The 19254-nt window shown below is 35.4% G+C and overlaps 1 long non-coding RNA gene across 1 annotated transcript in view; it reads right to left on the minus strand.

Annotated features, from left to right (window-relative positions):
• The window catches only part of LOC127856100 (uncharacterized), a 34815-nt gene extending 15561 nt beyond the window's left edge, over positions 1-19254 (minus strand). Inside the window, exons 1-2 of the long non-coding RNA XR_008037851.1 lie at positions 19171-19254; positions 18537-18686 (exon numbers count right to left, since the gene is read on the minus strand). This is a non-coding gene — a long non-coding RNA (uncharacterized LOC127856100). The remainder of the gene's footprint in view (positions 1-18536; positions 18687-19170) is intronic.

The raw sequence follows: 19254 nt of genomic DNA on the forward strand, positions 1-19254 counted from the left end.
GGTGAAGATCGGATGAAAACTATTTGAATTAGAGAGCGGACTCCGCCCGCCCGCCCGCCCGCCGCCAAGGTGAAACTATAATACGTCCCGTTTTTTTTAAACGGGGGAATAAATATGATTAAACCGCGACTCTGCGCTTACCTCGAAAAACATAACAAAATTTCCGAATATCAATCCGGGTGTAGATCTCATCACTCATGCGAAGATCATATAGTGCGCCTCGAAGCCGACATCAGAAGAGCTCAAACCCTCAGCCAATCGGTAGCAGCCGTATTCTTAGACCTCCAACTGCGTTCGATAAATTATGGAACAAACACGCGATTCAAATGCTACATAAGTTAGGAATAGAGGGTACTATGCTCAAATGGCTGGCAGCTTTCCTCACAAAGCGCAAAATAAAAGTAAGAATGCATGATGCAACCTTCGAAACAGTCGATACTATAAACGGCTGCCCTCAAGGAAGTGCACTCTCACCCATATTATTTTCCGCCACAATGAACACACTAGATTGTACAATCAATGACCATAATGCCCAAAATAAACAAGATCTAATTAATCTTTCCCTTTTTGTAGATGACAGTGCTATATGGACCACCTCAAAATCACCTAAACTAGCAATTACCAAAATTCAAAAAGCCCTAATTGCTATAGAGACTTGGAGTTCAACATATATGGCTTTCAAATTAATCCTTCAAAAACTCAAGCAATTGTTTTCTCAAACTGCACCTCCAAAGTGCCATCTAAAAAAATTGCAGACCTCCCTCACAAAACCAGGTTTTCAATTGGAAAAAAAAGTCTGATAAAGGGAGACAACTCACACTGAACTGATTGTTTATAATTAACCCCTTTGTTTCAAAATAAATCTATTTTTAGTTGTGGCAACCTTGACCTTGGAGATATTGAAGTAATTCTTTTGTGAGACACACCGTCCAATGATGGTGAACAAATGTGCCAAATGATTTTAAAATCTCACAATGAACGACAAAGTTATGGCCCGGACAAGCTTGTTCCGCCCGCCCACCAGCCCGCCCACCACCCGGCCGCTTGCCGACATTCGCCAATCTAATAACCAGTTTTTTCCTTCGGAAAACCTGGTTAATAAAACTACAGATAGTCTTTTTAGTTTGACTATTATATATCAAATATATATACAGTGTATTGGAGCTATCCAACTCACTCCGGCGTCAGCGTTAGCCTGAGTGTTGGAATGTTAAAGTTTGCATATAATCACCTCAAATATTTTCTATGTCCCTTGACATTTTGCTTTTATATTTTGCATACTTCTTTACCAACATGACCCCAATCTATAAACAAGAGCAGACAACTGTATTAAGCATTTTGTGAAAATTATGGCCATTTTTCCACTTAGAATATGCATATTATTGATAAATCTATATCACAGTTTGCGTACCACCTCAAATATTTTCTATGTACCTAATACAAAATGAGGATGTGATCATTAAACAAGTGGACTTAATTGGTAACATTAAAAAATTTATACTAGTTTCAAAATGCCAAAAATGGACATTCCATTACTAAAATTTGATCTCAAACAAAATCCTGCTTTCTTTTTGGCAAAATTAATTAAAATAGCAGACATAAACAAATGAAATGAAGAACAAAAATACTTACAGTTGTGCTTAGCAATACCAAAGGAAGGCGAGTCATGGTTCATGTTTTTAAAAGAAGACACAATGAACAATTATGAGATATTAAAGGATGCATTTATGTTAAGATTTGAAGAGCAAGAGTCCAAACTGTCAGAAGAAGACTTAAAGAAAACAGAGGAGTTCCTTGTTAATGTCGAACCAGACCCAGGTTAAATAATGGGCTAAATGTCTAAGTTAAGTTTCATTATTATATTAGATAGCTAGATTTATTTCAATATTGTATAAGTAACATGCTAACAATAATGGTAACAACAATACAATTATTAAAATATAACACATAGCTTTATAAATGTAAATAATACGTATACATACACAAGATTTATAAAAACAAGAGCACCGCATAACCGGTGCCACGCTCTGCTGCGGGTGCAGTTTTGAATAAATGAAAGCTTGTCAGAATTATTTATTTTTTTAGAGGTAAAAGTGACCTTGACCTTTGACCTAGTGACTCAAAAATGGGTGTGGCATGTAGAACTCATCAAGGTGCAGCTTCATATTAAGTTTCAAAGTTGTAGGTCGAAGCACTTTGATTTTAGAGCCAATGTTCAAAACCTTGACAAAATGTCAAGGTTTTAACACGACGTAGACGGCGGACGACACGACAACGGACACAACAACTTTGCCAATGAACTTTGGAGTATGAAATGACAACAGTGAGCATATTTGTATATTATAAACAATGAGTTTATTCGTTTATGTGAATTAACTTTTGAATAATTGTGTTTTTAATATAGCTTTGCTTTGTTCATTTTATACAGAGTTAATTGTTTGGGAGAGTGAGGATGTGTAACAGAGTTATAAAATATTATTTTATTATTATTTGATTTTGATTGAGTGCATTATAAATTCATTTGCAATCTGACAACAAGTGATCGACATGTCAAACTACAGCGCTAGCGGCAGTAGCCCCTTTAAGGTTCCAGTCACAGAGGACTGGGAATTATGCTAAAATTGAACAACAAGCAAAAACAACCAGCATCAAGCCTGCAGTTCAGCAACCAGCATAGGACTGGGATGCGGAAAAAAAAACTGCGTCGAGGCCACCATTCAACCTAATGTGCTTTTATTATATATGAAATGTATTGACGTAGTACTGATAATAAAGTTTGACATTTTATTTGTTTTGTAACAGTGTGTTTCATGTTGACCATTCCACATCAGCTTTGAGTGGAGTGCCTTTAAAGGGCCAGTTTTTGTAAATCTCCCACTATAAAAGTTCAGGAAATCTTTTAAGACCAGATTTCCTTTAACTTGTTGCTGTTTTGTATTTAACTTTTCTTGAATGCATGAAACATGTTTGTTCTTTTGTTGAACTGCTGAACATAGCTTGGTGTTTGTAAATTGTGTGACAGGTTTCAAACATTTCATTCAGTACTGATACATAGAAAAACAAGGGACAAAATTGTCACAAAACCAGGTTTTCATTGTGAAAAAAAATCTGATAAAGGGAGACAACTCAAACTGAACTTTTGAAATGAACAAACACAATTAACCCCCTTTGTAAGTTTGTTTTAAAATAAATCTATTTTTAGTGGTGGCGACCTTGACATTGGAGATATTGACGTGATTCTTTCGTGCGACACACCGTCCCATGATGGTGAACAATGTGCCAAATGATTTTAAAATCTCATAATGAATGACATAGTTATAGCCCAGAAAAGCTCATTTATGGCTATTTTTTACCTTTGAACTCAAAGTGTGACCTTGACCTTGGAGATATTGTCGTAATTTTTTCGCGCGACACACCGTCTAATGATGGTTAACAAATGTGCCAAATGATTTTAAAATCTCACAATGAACGACAAAGTTATGGCCCGGACAAGCCCGCATTCGCCAATCTAATAACCAGTTTTTTCCTTCGGAAAACCAGGTTAAAAACATTCTGCATTAATGTACATGCATGTTAAGCTAAACAACAAATGTTACCAAACACAATTATTAGTATTTGGTAACAATATTAGTATTGGGCTATATTCGTAATACCCTATTAAATGCCGTTTTTAAAATAATGTTTTTATATGTTCGTCTTCTCCAAATAAACATTTTGAATACCGGTAAGTAAATATAGGGTTATAATCTCTATGGAAATTGTCAGTGGGCCCTTTTCAATCTCTTGTGTACATCATATTGATCAGGGACCTCCTAAATTATTAAATGATTGTTAATGCCGGTGTCTGAACTTTGTAAATATCTTCAAAATGGTGAGATATATGTTGAGATGATTTAAATATTAAAAGTTCAAATATATCTCAAAACTGTAACTGGGCATCTGCTGCATTTATGTTAACATGTTCGGAAGACAGACAAAACCCATGTTCAAACAGGCTTATGACAAACCTGGGCGGCGGCAACCACATGGAGGAAGAAGACAGACCTGCAGGCGGGGCGATGTGAGCATTGTGGTATGTACAATCACCTATCTATTGATTGTAGGCATAGGTATGGAACGCCTAGACTGGCTTTTAATACCAAAACTTGTGATATTACATCAATCTGACTGTACATGAATGCCTGTAACCATTATATATATGCATAATCACAATATATTAGATATATACATAATTTTAATATATACAGATCAAGCATTAATATATTAAGATATAATTGTTTTATATATAGATAAAATGTAAAGATATACAAATACGAATGTATTATACACAGATAATCTTCCATTAAATAAAGGCATTACTTCATTATATGAAGGCAAACGATCTTTATATGAACATAAATTGTTATGTAATAAATACAAAAGATCCTTATATGTACATAAAACATTGAGAGATACAGATAAAATGGAATTATATATATGCATTTATCTCGATACATAGATATTATGAATTGATATGAAGATATATGTATTTTAATATTTCCATGAAGTTCAGACATAAATATACGATGCTATTCGTTATTTATGTTATGGTCACTCATCATTATATTAAGTGCTTTGATCATTATAATACTACTCAGGGGTTTTTCTGCCTATTTTGGGAAAAGGAGTCTGACCAAATTGGAAATTTTTTATCGACAAAATTGTCCATTTTGGGAATTTTTGCTTCGATGAAACGGCTCATTTAGGGAAAACATTGTAAATTTATCATGCTTAAATAAGTCGGTGGTTTAACAAATTAACTTGTTTTAATTTGTTATTTCCTCTTTTTTTATATAAACACATGCAATATTGGGCATGTTTAATGTTTATTCAAGTTTTGCAATTTTGTCTTTCAGTTTCAGTTACACTCTGGGATAAGAACTGTGCATTAAAAAACTTAAAGCAGACATTTTTTACCAAAACAAACACTGGTTAGTCACACAAGTTACAGCATAATTTTGCTCTGCTTTCTGTTTTTGAAAGCATCATACAGCTCCAATGTTTTGTCATTCAGGTCTAGACTTTCAATAGAGGTACAAAGTGTAAGCATCAGATGAGTAGGTTTGGTTTGTGTGGTAATGAGGAGCACAGCAGGTTAATAATAATCTAGTAATCATAAGTCATGAAACCCTTTTTTCTCATAATCTAATAATCATAAGTCATAAGACACTTTTTTTTCAAAATTGGGAATTTTTTTATAATTTCGGTTTGGGATTGGGTCCGTTTGCTTTTGGAATGCCTCCGTTTTCCGGAGGCGCAGACAGTGCTGAAAAACCCCTGCTACTGTAGAGTAAAATTTACAAGCCAAATATTTTTGCACGCACTGGAATTTATGTTACTTTCAATCTGACCAAGTTACATTGAATTCCCTTTAGTGGATTTTGAGAAGAAGTGCTGACAAGGAAATTATATTTTTTGACAATGTGACCTTGACTCAAATAAGAATTCCTGACAAAGTGCACAACTAGGCTTAGTACTGATCACTCCCAGTTTCATTGAAATGCCTTCAGAGATTTATGAGAAGAAGTGGTGACAAGGTTCCAGAAACATCCATCCGGATGTCCGGACAGATCTCTGGACAGCACAAAAACAATATGTCCCCCCTCCCCCATATGAGGGAGACATAATTTGTGCAACTTTATTTTTTTTTTGGTGTTCGTGCAAGTTATTGACACGACACGAAACCATTGCAATTTTTTGCACATTCACACACAAAAACACACGGACAGGGAAAACACTATATACCCGGCTCTGTAGCCATTTCATGGTGAGGGCATAAAAACAAAACATTGCTAAATCAATTAATTTAAGATTTTTAACGTATTTTTCAAATTGTATCTGCATATAAAGACGATACAGGGTTACGATTTATTATTATATAAAGGTAATTTGCCTTAATATAAACAAGCAATGCCTATATATCATGAAAAAATATTCGTTATCAGTATTACATAATGATTTATGTGCATATAAAGATCTTTTACCTTCATATAAAGAAATAATGCCTTTATGCAATAAAAGATTATCTGTGTATAATACATTCGTATCTGTATATTTTTACATTTTATCTATATATATGACAATTATATCTTTATATATTAATGTTTTATCTGTATATATTCAAATTATGTATTTATATATTGTGATTATGCATATATATTATGGTTACAGGCATTCATGCACAGTCAGATTGACATAATATCACAAGTTTTGGTATTATAAGACAGTGAAGGCGTTCCATACATAGCAGTGCCAGATGTTTTAAGGTAGCGCACCTCTAATGGGCACATATCCAAATATAATCTAATTAATTATTTTCTTAATCAGCATCATTTCACTGAACTACATGCAAATTTGTAGGTAGGCTTTCCATGCTTTTTAAAAAAATATACCGATTTTTTCAAAACCACCCCCACGCTCGGCTTTTGTCCAGTTTATTTTCACCCCTGGGGTATATAAAATTTCCATAATTCATTCAAATTTCCAAATATTGGCATGCAGTTGGTGTGTACAGATGCTGTAAAGGTGTTTAAAGTTTAAACAAGATGAAATAAGTATTCTTTTACAGACATTTATTTTTTACAAATTTTTATCTATGGAAGAGCGCCATGAAATGTAAGTGATTTCAGCCAAGTAAAAATTGGGTCGGTTAAAGTAGTGTCATAAAATTCAAAATAGTATCATTTAAGTCATATTTTAAACTTAGTTTTTATAGAAACACTATATACAGCAAAAATACCAAGAAATAGACAGATTTACCGTTTACTTTTTGAAATAAAAATAAAAATGCAACATGCATGGTTCGTATTTTCAACAGTAAATCACCCCATTTCGCCATAACGTTGTTTTAATTTTAATAATTGAAGAATGTGCATAAAAATTGCAACATATTTAACAATAAATTTAGCTTATATGCCAAATTAAGTCAAATTACTTTAGAAAATAAATAAAACTCGTCGCAAAAAAGTAAACGTCGTCGGCAGGATTCGAACCTGCGCGGGAATATCCCAAAAGATTTCTAGTCTATCGCCTTAACCACTAGGCTACGGCACCTAATAGTAGGCTCTTCAACCTTCGAAGAAATCGCGGGAAATCATTAGAGGTGCGCTACCTTAAATGCAATAGAGTAGGTCATAAAGCAAGATAACACAATGTTAGGCAATAGGGATGCGTGCCTGTCCCACACACTTTTGGGGAATGGCAAAAAGGGGATAAACATCATAACATTGGCAAATGTTTCACATTTAGCGAGGAAGAAACTTAATTGATGTAAGACTCGGAAATTTTCTGTTGCTATCAAAAATGTAGTTCAATGCAAAAAGACTAAGGCAGTATTATAACCGAAATTTAAGACCGACAAATGTCCCTGTTGAACTAGTAGGACAGGATGTTGCTCAATTAGATTTGGATCAATTTGATCAGGTCACTAATGATAAGATCATTGCAAACTAATCACTTGATCAGTCAGGCAGTGATGAGACAGCGCAGGATAGCTCATTGCAGTTTGATAAAATTTTAATGGCTGAATATCATAAAGGACATATCATAGAAAGTAAGATACCATACAAAGATTGTCAGGGTAAGACAATGTCACAATTTAACAAGACTATTGCCAAGGCCAATATATGTCCCCTACCGGCTCCACCATTGTCAGAAAAATATTTTTTTTTTATTTGTTGCCATAGCAACCAGAATTTATGACGTAGGAACAAAATGAAATGACGTGCATAATGTCCACATTGCCATCTATCCATGTTTCAAGTTTCATGAAAAAATATGACGATCTTTTAAAGTTATCGCAGGATCCAGAAAACCACCATTTTCAGCAGTATTTCTAGGAAATTTATTTAATCTCATAACTATTTTTAAACTTAATCTATGACTTTATCAACAATGGATTGTTGTTTACTCATTCATCTTGTTCATTCAGTTAATCCTACAGTTAATATTACATTCATTGGGATGTATTTTAAAATAAATATTGTCATGTGTCTCTGACGTAACGTCCAAACAATTATAAAAAAAGCCAATAGGCTGTCATAAACCGAAAGTACGGCAAAACAGTATCATTCAAATTCAAAGAAAAAGACGCCAAAATTTTGTTAAAATATTTTGTTTGATATAAAAGTTGCAATTCAATGAATATTTTTCCTGAATGATCAATCACTAATCCTTTAATCGTCTTCTTATAATAACACCGGCCAGCTTAGTGTTGATTTTAACACTTCATCAGCCATAAAGATCTATTGAGTATTTCACGCGCACATGCTTGTCATTATGAAGGCACCCGATAATTGCTACATGTACTAATACACATTCTCATTGTTACCTGCACCTGTTTCATGTGTTCTAAATTTTCGCAACTCAAAAGACTGACGCATGATTGTTGTTTTCAGTTCAAACATGGCTTTCGGAGTGTAACATACTGGCAGTTGGCCATTATGGACAATTAAGCGTTATTCTCAAGTGTAATGTAGTGATTTTCCTTGGGGCGAATCCAGACCGACCGTTGTCTGCAATTGACCGTTATTCTCAAGTGACCATTTGGTCAGTTTTATTGTAAAAAAAACGGAGCTCCAAATTGGGGGATCGAACCCAGGACCTCCAGAGTGATAGTCAGACATTTTAACCACATCGCTGAAAAGCAGCAGCTCAACAGCAAGGCTGTTGGATTTGACCTTAAATTAATGCACGCCTCCCCCTCTTAATGATTCAAGACCAGACATGCCCGCTGTAACAGCATGTCACATTGACACTTTCAGTGTTTTCATTATTAACCGATTGGCGATCCATATCATCGGTTGAAAATCTCGAAAAATCTGTTGTTTTTTATCGGATAGTGAAATAAATTTAGTGGTGACACACTGCACCGTTTTTATGGAACACTGTTGACGATTCGTTGGTCTAAAACGAAAGAGCTAATCAGAAGCGTTGTTACAGAAATATTTCACACTGCCGTTTGTATTAAAAAATCATTGACGATTCGTCGGTCTAAAACGAAAGAGCCTATCAGAAGCGTTGTAACAGTAACCGATGAAACTGATAGCATGGAGTCTGATCGTGGAAAGAAAAGAATAATGAACCTTTTAGATTTCTGATTTAAAGCTAAATCTGGTTAGAAAGAAAATGACACAGTTGATTTTTCTTCCTGTTTATATTGTTAGTTATTGTTCAATAACTATCTGTTATATTTGTTTTGGTTCTCGTTATCTTTTTGCGCTGTTTTAGATCGCCTTCGTTCACGATTGTTGCTACTTTTCTTAGTGCCATTTGTTGTTATAGTATTATCGCTGAAAAGAGTGTAAGTTTTCCGCATTATCAGAATCGAACTTTTTATAGTTTTCCACAATCACCCTTGTTTGAAGTTGTTTTTTTGTTGGTTTTTTTTTTTGGTATTTATTTGTTGTTGTTGTTTTTTTCATATAGATCAAGTTTTAAATTAAGTAAGAATTGAAAACTTCTTAGTCATTATTACTTCGTTTTGCTATGGTAATGAGCAGAGAAGAATTTTCATTTCATAAATTTACTACATGGAGAAAAATCTAAATTGTCTGTAATTGGACCTGTCATATTAATTACAACAATGTAAATATTAGTTTCAGCCAGAGCACTGATATATATTAGGCAAAGATGCGTATTCATTTTTTTACTCGGGGGGGCTTCGCCCCCCCCCCCCTAAACCCCTTACCAGAGCGTTGCCCTGAACCCACCGGAGCCATGGCGGCCCACTACACCCCTGGCTTAATCTGTTGCTTTACTAAAAAAATCTGTTGTTCTAAATAATAATGAAATCACTGCTCTTTGCTATAATGTTGGCCGCTTCACAATGGCTCCTTGAAGCCATTAGACAGCTCACACCCACGTTTTGAATCATAGTTCGTGTTTGCCTCGTCGCCATTATTGTTAAAATACAGAGCTCCAATGGGGGATCGAACCCAAAACCTCAAGAGTGGTTAGTGCTGCAACAATATACCGGTATATCAGTATATATCGCAATACGCAATCCGCATATTGTATTGCGATACGATTTTCATCATACCGGTACAAAAATTCTACAAAAATTCATCCACATTTTGTCCAGAAAAGCAACCCGAAATAATGAAATCAAGTTTAACAAGGGCTGTTTGTAAAACATGCATGACCCCATATGGGCTGTCCGTTGTAGTGGCAGCCATTGTGTGATACGTTTTTTGTCACTGTGACCTTGACCTTTGACCTAGTGACCTGAAAATCAATAGGGGTCATCTGTGAGTCACGATCAATGTACCTATGAAGTGTCATGATCCTAGGCAAAAGCGTTCTTGAGTTATCATCCGAAAATCATTTTACTATTTCGGGTCACCGTGACCTTGACCATTGACCTTGTGACCTCAAAATCAATAGGGGTCATCTGCGAGTCATGATCAATCTACCTGTGAAGTTTCATGATCCTAGGCATGTGCGTTCTTGAGTTATCATCCGAAAACCATTTTACTATTTCGGGTCACCGTGACCTTGACCTTTGACCTAGTGACCTCAAAATCAATAGGGGTCATCTGCAAGTCATGATCAATCTACCCATGAAGTTTCATGATCCTAGGCGTATGCATTCTTGAGTTATCATCCGGAAACCATTTTCCAATTTCGGTCACCGTGACCTTGACCTTTGACCTAGTGACCTCAAATTCGATAGGGGTCATCTGCGAGTCATGATCAATCTACCCATGAAGTTTCATGATCCTAGGCGTTTGCGCTCTTGAGTTATCATCCGGAAACTATTTTACTATTTCGGGTCACCGTGACCTTGACCTTTGACCTAGTGACCTCAAAATCAATAGGGGTCATCTGCTAGTCATGATCAATGTACCTATGAAGTTTCATGATCCTAGGCCCAAGTGTTCTTGAGTTATCGTCTGACAACCATCTGGTGGGCGGACGTACCGACAAACCATTTTACTATTTCGGTCACCGTGACCTTGACCTTTGACCTAGTGACCTCAAAATCAATAGGGGTCATCTGCGAGTCATGATCAATCTACCCATGAAGTTTCATGATCCTAGGCATAAGCGTTCTTGAGTTATCATCCGGAAACCATTTTACTATTTCGGGTCACCGTGACCTTGGACCTAGTGACCTGAAAATCAATAGGGGTCATCTGCTAGTCATGATCAATCTACCTATCAAGTTTCATGATCCTAGGCATAAGGGTTCTTGAATTATCATCCGGAAACCATTTTACTATTTCGGGTCACCGTGACCTTCACCTTTGACCTAGTGACCTGAAAATCAAAAGGGGTCATCTGCTAGTCTTGATCAATCTACCTATGAAGTTTCATGATCCTAGGCATAAGCGTTCTTGAATTATCATCCAGAAACCATTTTACTATTTCGGGTCACAGTGACCTTGACCTTTGACCTAGTGACCTCAAAATCAATAGGCGTCATCTGTGAGTCATGATCAATGTACCTATGAAGTTTCATGATCCTAGGCCTAAGCGTTCTTGAGTTATCGTCTGACAACCACCTGAAGGACTGACCGACCGACAGACCGACCGACAGACCGACATGAGCAAAGCAATGTACCCCCTCTTCTTCGAAGGGGGGCATAACAAAACAAATCGATGTTAACTGTTTGGTAAAAATAAATTGTTACGTAAAATAAAAAGTCTATTATACGGAGTAGCGTTGTTACATGGGAGTCTGCAAGATCTGCTTTTGCATGTAATACTGTTAAATTTTAGATGAAGCTTATGGAAATACGAAAAAAAAAAAAAATACAAAATAAAAATGTAAATTGATGTTATTATAAACAGAAGTAATAATGATCAAATTTTTTTGTAGGTAACAGCATTCTGATAAGTTACACGACCGGCTTTTTAAAATCCACAATTCTCTTTTGGGTTATTATTCTTCTTGTCGGCTTTTATAATAGTTCTCAAAATGGCAGATGAAACGAACACTGAGTTTGACAAAATGACAATACTAATCTTTCATAAAACAAGAGGGCCAAGATGTCCCTAGTTCGCTCACCTGAGAGGAGTCGGTTCACTCAATCTTTACCTAATGTCAAACTTGACCTAGATATTGTCCAGTCAAACATCCTGGTCAAGTTTCATCATTATTTCATCTGCGAGTCATGATCAATATACCTATGAAGTTTCATGATCCTAGGCGTAAGCATTCTTGAGTTATCATCCAGAAACCATTTTTCTAAGTTGAGTCACCGTGACCTTGACAGCCATTGTGTGAATATGATATTTGGCACTGTGAACTTGACCTTTGACCAAGTGACCTAATGATCAATAGGGGTCATCTGCGAGTCATGATCAATATACCTATGAAGTTTCATGATCCGAGGCATAAGCATTCTTGAGTTATCATCCGGAAACCATCTTTCTAAGTTGAGTCACCGTGACCTTGACAGCCATTGTGTGAATACGTTTTTTGGCACTGTGACCTTGACCTTTGACCTAGTGACCGGATAATCAATAGGGGTCATCAGCGAGTCATGATCAATATACCTATGAAGTTTCATGAACCTAGGCATAAGCGTTCTTGAGTTATCAACCGGAAACCATCTGGTGGACAGACGGACCGACATGAGAAAAACAATATACCCCCTCTTCTTCGAAAGGGGGGGGGGCATAATGAGAAAACTGCCACCCTCCCAGTAGCCATGTTATTCAACTGACCGGAACCATTTTTGAACTCAACTCTCGTATCAAGAAAACAAATGTTCTGAGCAAATTTCATGAAAATTGGGCCAAAAATGTGACCTACTGTGTTCACATGTTTGCACTATATACATATAAAGAAAAATGCCCCTCCCACTGGCGGCCATGTTTTTCACCGATCCCGACCATTTTCAAACTCGTCCGAGATATCAATAAAACCAATGTTTTGACCAACTTTCATGGTGATTGGGCAAAAATTGTGACTTCTAGAGTGTTTACAAGGTTTCTCTATAGCCAAATAGGGAAAACTGCCACTATATGCATATAGAGAAAAATGCCCCGCCACTGGCGGCCATGTTTTTTCACCGATCTCAACCATTTTCGAACTCGTCCGAGACATCAATTGAACCAATGTTTTGACCAACTTCCATGATGATTGGGCAAAAATTGTGACTTCTAGAGTGTTTACAAGGTTTCTCTATAGCCAAATAAGGAAAACTGCCCCGCCCACTAGCGGCCATGTTTTTCAACGGATCGGAACCACTTTTGAACTCAACCAAGATATCATTTAGACAAAGTTACATGAAGATTGGACATGAAATGTGACTTCTACAGTGTTTACAAAGTTTTTCTTTTTTTGACCTAGTGACTTAGTTTTTGACCCGGCACAACCCAGTTTCGAACTCGGCCGAGATTTCATTGGGACAAAGCTTCTGACCAAGTTTCATGAAGATGGGACAAGAAATGTGGCCTCTAGAGTGTTTATGAGCAAATGTTAACGGACGGATGGACGGACAAAGACCGGTCACAAAAATGCTTTGTAAAGCCAAACAAGAGATGTGTGCGTCAGAAACACAATGCCCCCTATTGCGCCGCTTTGAAAAACAATATTTTTTTTTTTGTTTTTTTTACCTTTGACCTTGAAGGATGACCTTGACCTTGAACTTCCACCACTCAAAATGTGCAGCTTGATGAGAACGCCACTTTGAAATGTTTTAATTTTTTTTACCTTTGACCTTGAAAGATGACCTTCACCTTGAACTTCCACCACTCAAAATGTGCAGCTTCATGAGATACACATGCATGCCAAATATATAGTTGCTATCTTCAATATTGAAGAAGTTATGGCCAATGTTAAAGTTTTTGGATGGACAGACACCATATATTTGACATTTGACCTTGAAGGATGACCTTGACCTTCACCTTTCACCACTCAAAATGTTCAGCTCCACGAGATATACATGCATGCCAAATATCAAGTTGCTATCTTCAATAGTGAAAAAGTTATGGCCAATGTTAAAGTTTTTGGACGGACGGACAGACGCCATATATTAGACATTTGACCTTGAAGGATGACATTGACCTTCACCTTTCACCACTCAAAATGTTCAGCTCCATGAGGTACACACGCATGCCAAATATCAAGTTTCTATCTTCAATAATGCAAAAGTTATGGCCAACGTTAAAGGTTTTTTTTCGGACGGACAGACTGAACTACACACATACACACATACTGACATACTGACTGACGGACAGTTCAACTGCTATATGCCACCCTACCAGGGGCATAAAAAGAGTTAATTGCGTTTATAAAGCATTTTGTAAAAACGGCTAAAATTGCCAACAGGGTACAACTAGAGCCTAAACATACAATACAAAGGTTATGTTCATGTAGTTAAGTTGGTTTTGGTGATTAGCTGGCGAGTTATAATTCTGTTACAAGTTAGCAATATATTGCAATACAGGTTTTTGAACTGACAATATATTGCAATACGGTTTTTGGCGTATTGTTGCAGCACTAAGAGTGGAAGTCAGACACTTAAACCACGTCGCTGAAAAGCTAGCTAAACAGCAAGGCTGTTGGAAGTGACCTTAAAGCACTACAGTTTTGACTGTAGATGTTTCTATCTACAAGTATCTAAAGGAGATTCTAAAGATAATATTCATATCAGGATTGGTTGATTTAGACACATGATATAACTTACGGAGGATTTCAGAGAGTTCATGAATGATTTTCACATAATTTCAAATTTTGAGAACTATGTATTGTCAAATGCAATAACATTTTCATTTACAGTTGACGTGTTTGAAACTTGGATTCAAATCATTATTCAGCAAGCACAGCATACAGGGTTCGCCAAAACCGTCGGTCCGCCGGTCCTGACCGGCAAATTTTTCTGAGGACCGACACGTGATTTAAGATAATCGGTCCGACTGACCGACACAATCGGATGAAAAATGGTTTCAAAAAGATCACTAAAAGTGTATAATATGCTATTGGATTAAATCCTTTTTTTCTTACCTTCATTTTGATGTTTTGATGTTCAAAGTTGGATTAGAATTGACTATCACATGCGAGTTCAAAATCAACGGTCTTTGTTTAAAAAAAAGCAACCGAGTGCGTCCGCCATTTTATTTGTTCCATTTAATTTCTCCACAACAAAAACCGCATGAAAACTTGTTTCAGCAGGCATTTGTGAGCATTTCTGTTAAATAGTTTCATTATTATATTGTTCTGGGAAGGATATATTTTAATTTACACACCAACAATTTCTGAAATTAAAATTAAATGTTCGCCCCATGTACTATATTTCGGATATTTTATATTTCGGACATAGGGATATTTTTGTTTTGATTTGTTGTTGATAGTTTGTAGCAATATGTTTTGTGTTATTTCAGACAACAAGAATGGTGGTAATTATCATGGGCCTTTCTATCAAGAAATAGGTGTGAAAGATATTCATTTAATTGAACCTGGAAATCAACCACCTCAGCTAAGAGAAAATATTTTAACAATAGGTGTTGTTTTAAAACTTGTGAAATCGGCTAATAAACAGAAATTGATGTCATCAAACAAAGTATGAGTGGGTGTGTGCAATTAAGTCAAACTTGATTGGATGTCACCCTAACTTTTCAAGAACACGGACTTGTAGAGCTGTGGAGGCTAAAAACAGTTTGACATGCCTTTGGTTTATATGTGGTTTATTATTAATATAATAATTGTTTAATTATATCGACTTTGGACATGTTTTCATTGTATTTTAATGTGATCATTACTAATAAACATCAAAAAGGTACTCTCTTTTGTTGTGTTTTGCTGTTAAAGTTTAGTCGGACAGTGGGACTGACAGAAACTGATTCGGACTGACAAAAAATTCAAGTCTGTCAGTCCGAATGACTGACAGATTTTTCTAGTTTTGGCGAACCCTGAGCATATTACCTAAGTTGTTTTAATTTGTGCACTGCACTATTTATGATATTTTTGTGTCAATTATGCCAGAAAATAGTTTTTGTGGCTTATTTTACCGATTAAAAATGCCGCGCAGATTACAGGCAGCAACTTTACATGGAAAAAGCTATTATGAGTTGCAACTCCCTGGTGATCAATAACTGAGAGTTGAATTATTGCATTAACATATATTGTATATACACATAAACATGTAATACATGTAGCCTCAGGGTACCAATTCTCAAACGATTTTTTGCCGATTTTATTTAAATTGTCAAACTGTTTCATGTTTTTAAAATTAATTTAAGCTAATATTACAGGTAAAAGACTACTCTTTCTGAAATTATAAAATGTAAAGAAAACAGGCCTTAATAACTCAACCTTACCGTTGGTCAAATAAAGTTGGTTCTGTTTACATTTTGCAACCCGTTTGGAACCAATTATCGAACGTTCACTAACGCAAGCCATCAGACATTTGCAACACACACATACACTGGTAAAATAAATTTATTTACATAGCAACTAACGTGGATAATCATTACTAATATATTTTGTTCATTTAATCGAAAGATACTTATTGATACTTTGGACAAACATTTTCCTTTTTGACTTCTCTAACTGCTGCTTGTAGAGCACTGAGTATTTATTTGATTTTTTTCGTGTCATTTGTCGAAAAAAAAATATAAATAGATGTATTATATTTATGAATAAAATGATTCTTAATAAATGTTGTTGAAAGCAGAATGTTACTAAATTACGAGTTGGCTTTAGTACGAATTGACCATAAAACAACTTAGTTGTTTGCAACCTTATCCATCAAAATAAAAATAGAAAACAGGGCAAGGTCAAGGATGTAATTGTTATTTTGACAGTTGTAAACAAAGTGAAAGGTAGTAAAAAGCCTTAAAGGGGAATGAAAACATCGCTCATATTGTTAGAATATTATTAAACAAAACATTTTGATGACTTATAATGATCTAACTAAATTAACCACTCATTTATCTGGTCAAATATTAAAATTTTACTTGGTTCAATGAATCTTCGTCTGCAGTTACGTTAACGAAGAGGCTGTCAAGTTGGAAGTTTGCCAATAGAATGTATTCATATTGGACTTACTTAGAATGGGACCAGGGCCCGTATTCACCAAACAATTCTTAGACTTAAAGGGATCTTTTCACGCTTTGGTAAATTGACAAAATTGAAAAAAGTTGTTTCAGATTCGTAAGTTTTCGTTTTAGTTATGATATTTGTGAGGAAACAGTAATACTGAACATTAACCATGCTCTAATATAGCCATTATATGCATCTTTTGACGATTTTAAAACCTAAAAATTATAAAGCGTTGCAACGCGAAACGATTGAATAATTTGGAGAGTTCTGTTTTTGTCGTTAAATTTTGTGAAACTACGAAGATTGCTTATATAAGGTATAAAATACGTGAAAAATGTGTACTCGGCGGAATAGCTCAGTAGGCTAAACCGTTTTTACTTCAGGACTCTGGCAGGAATCCAGGGGTCACTGGTTCGAAACCTGCTCCGGGCAATGTTCTTTTCCTTTTTTTAATTTTTTTCTTGATTTTTTACTGGAGCTTTTATGATCCAATGTTTACATTTATCAATATAAAGCATTTAATGAATAAGTTAAAAAAAATGCCAAAATCTGTGAAAAGGCCCCTTTAAGTCTAAGAATAAAGAAAATTCTTTATATTAGAATATTCAAGAATTTCTCTAATTTTGACTCAAACTCTGCGGTAAATATCTCTTTATATATTATTCTTCATATAGAACATTTTGTAAATGACATAATCACCAGTGGAGGCCTGTATATATTCAAACCAGGGATTTTTCAGCACTGTCTGCGCCTCCGGAAAACGGAGGCACTCCCAAAGCAAACGGACCCGATCCCAAACCGAAATTATAATAAACATTCCCAATTTTTTTTAAGAATGAATTGTCTTATAATTTGTGTGACTAACCAGTGTTTGTTTTGGTCAAAAATATCTGCTATAAGGTTTTGACTGTTCAGTTCTTATCTCAGAGTGTAACTGTAACTGAAAAACAAAACTGCAGTACTTGAATTAACGTTGAACATGCCCAATATTGCATCTGTTTATATAAAGAAGACAAAATAACAAATAAAAACAAATTTATTTGTTAAACCACTGAATTATTTAAGCATGATTAATTCACAATTTTTTCCCAAATGAGCCGTTTCGTCGAAGCAAAAATTCCCAAAATGACCAATTTTGTCGATACAAAATTCCCAATTTGGTCAGACTCCTTTTCCCAAAATAGGCAGAAAAACCCCTGCAAACACTGAACACATTTTTCTTGGTTCTAAGTCTATTCTTTATTCTTAAGTCTAAGAATTGGTTGGTGAATACGGGCCCCGATTTCAAATTGAACAATTCCACCACAAGTAAATTTTATCATTTATAAAAATCGTTCGAGAATTGGTTCCGTTCGAGAATTGGTACCCTGAGGCTATGATGTATTCCACTATCGCGAAAATGTGTTACAAACAGTTTACTTGTAAAAATACTAAATTTCATTCATATCATACATTATAACGAGGGAAAGTGGATTATATGGTCGCTATGTTAGTATTCACTTACCTTTAATTTATAAACGAACCGTCACTTGGTCTCTATTCACCGATATCGTGCGTTGAGCCATCATTTATCTCTCTCATTCTGGCGCCATGGTTCCACGTGCAAACCGGTTTTTGAAGGTTTCGTCCCACTGCAACTTCGAGCCACTGATATCTTTGTGTAAAGAAGGGGTAAAGGTTTTGTCCCGGTATTACATTAACCGTATAGGTGTGAATAATATTTAGAAAACTTAATCACCTTTGATTTACCATCTGCGTAATGTACCGTAATATTAAACAAGAGTGTTGTATTTGAAGAATGCGGTGTTCGTTTTCTGCGATTTCGTGTGATTTTATTTTATGAATGCAGATAAAATGTTTCTATATTTTATTAATAGTTGACCATTCTCCGATGTTATGGATAGGGATTTCTCTGAAACAATTATTAAATCAATATACAAACGAACAAGAATAAATATCTTTTAAAAGCGATTGAAAAATACACATACACGTAGACTAGAGTAGGTACGGCGAGTCGTCTATGAACAATTAAATACAATAAACGCATTATTAATAACGACTGCGAAAAAAACAAAATAGTTCATACATGTCACAATAATATGTAATTTATTAGTTATAACATAAAAGTAATTGTTTACCTGAGAAAATATATTATTTCCTCCAAAACATAAGAAATACGTCAATCAATAGTGACTCTTGAAATTTTCGTGCACGTGGATCAC

This window comes from Dreissena polymorpha, chromosome 13, assembly GCF_020536995.1.
Source record: "Dreissena polymorpha isolate Duluth1 chromosome 13, UMN_Dpol_1.0, whole genome shotgun sequence".
NCBI lineage: Eukaryota > Metazoa > Mollusca > Bivalvia > Myida > Dreissenidae > Dreissena > Dreissena polymorpha.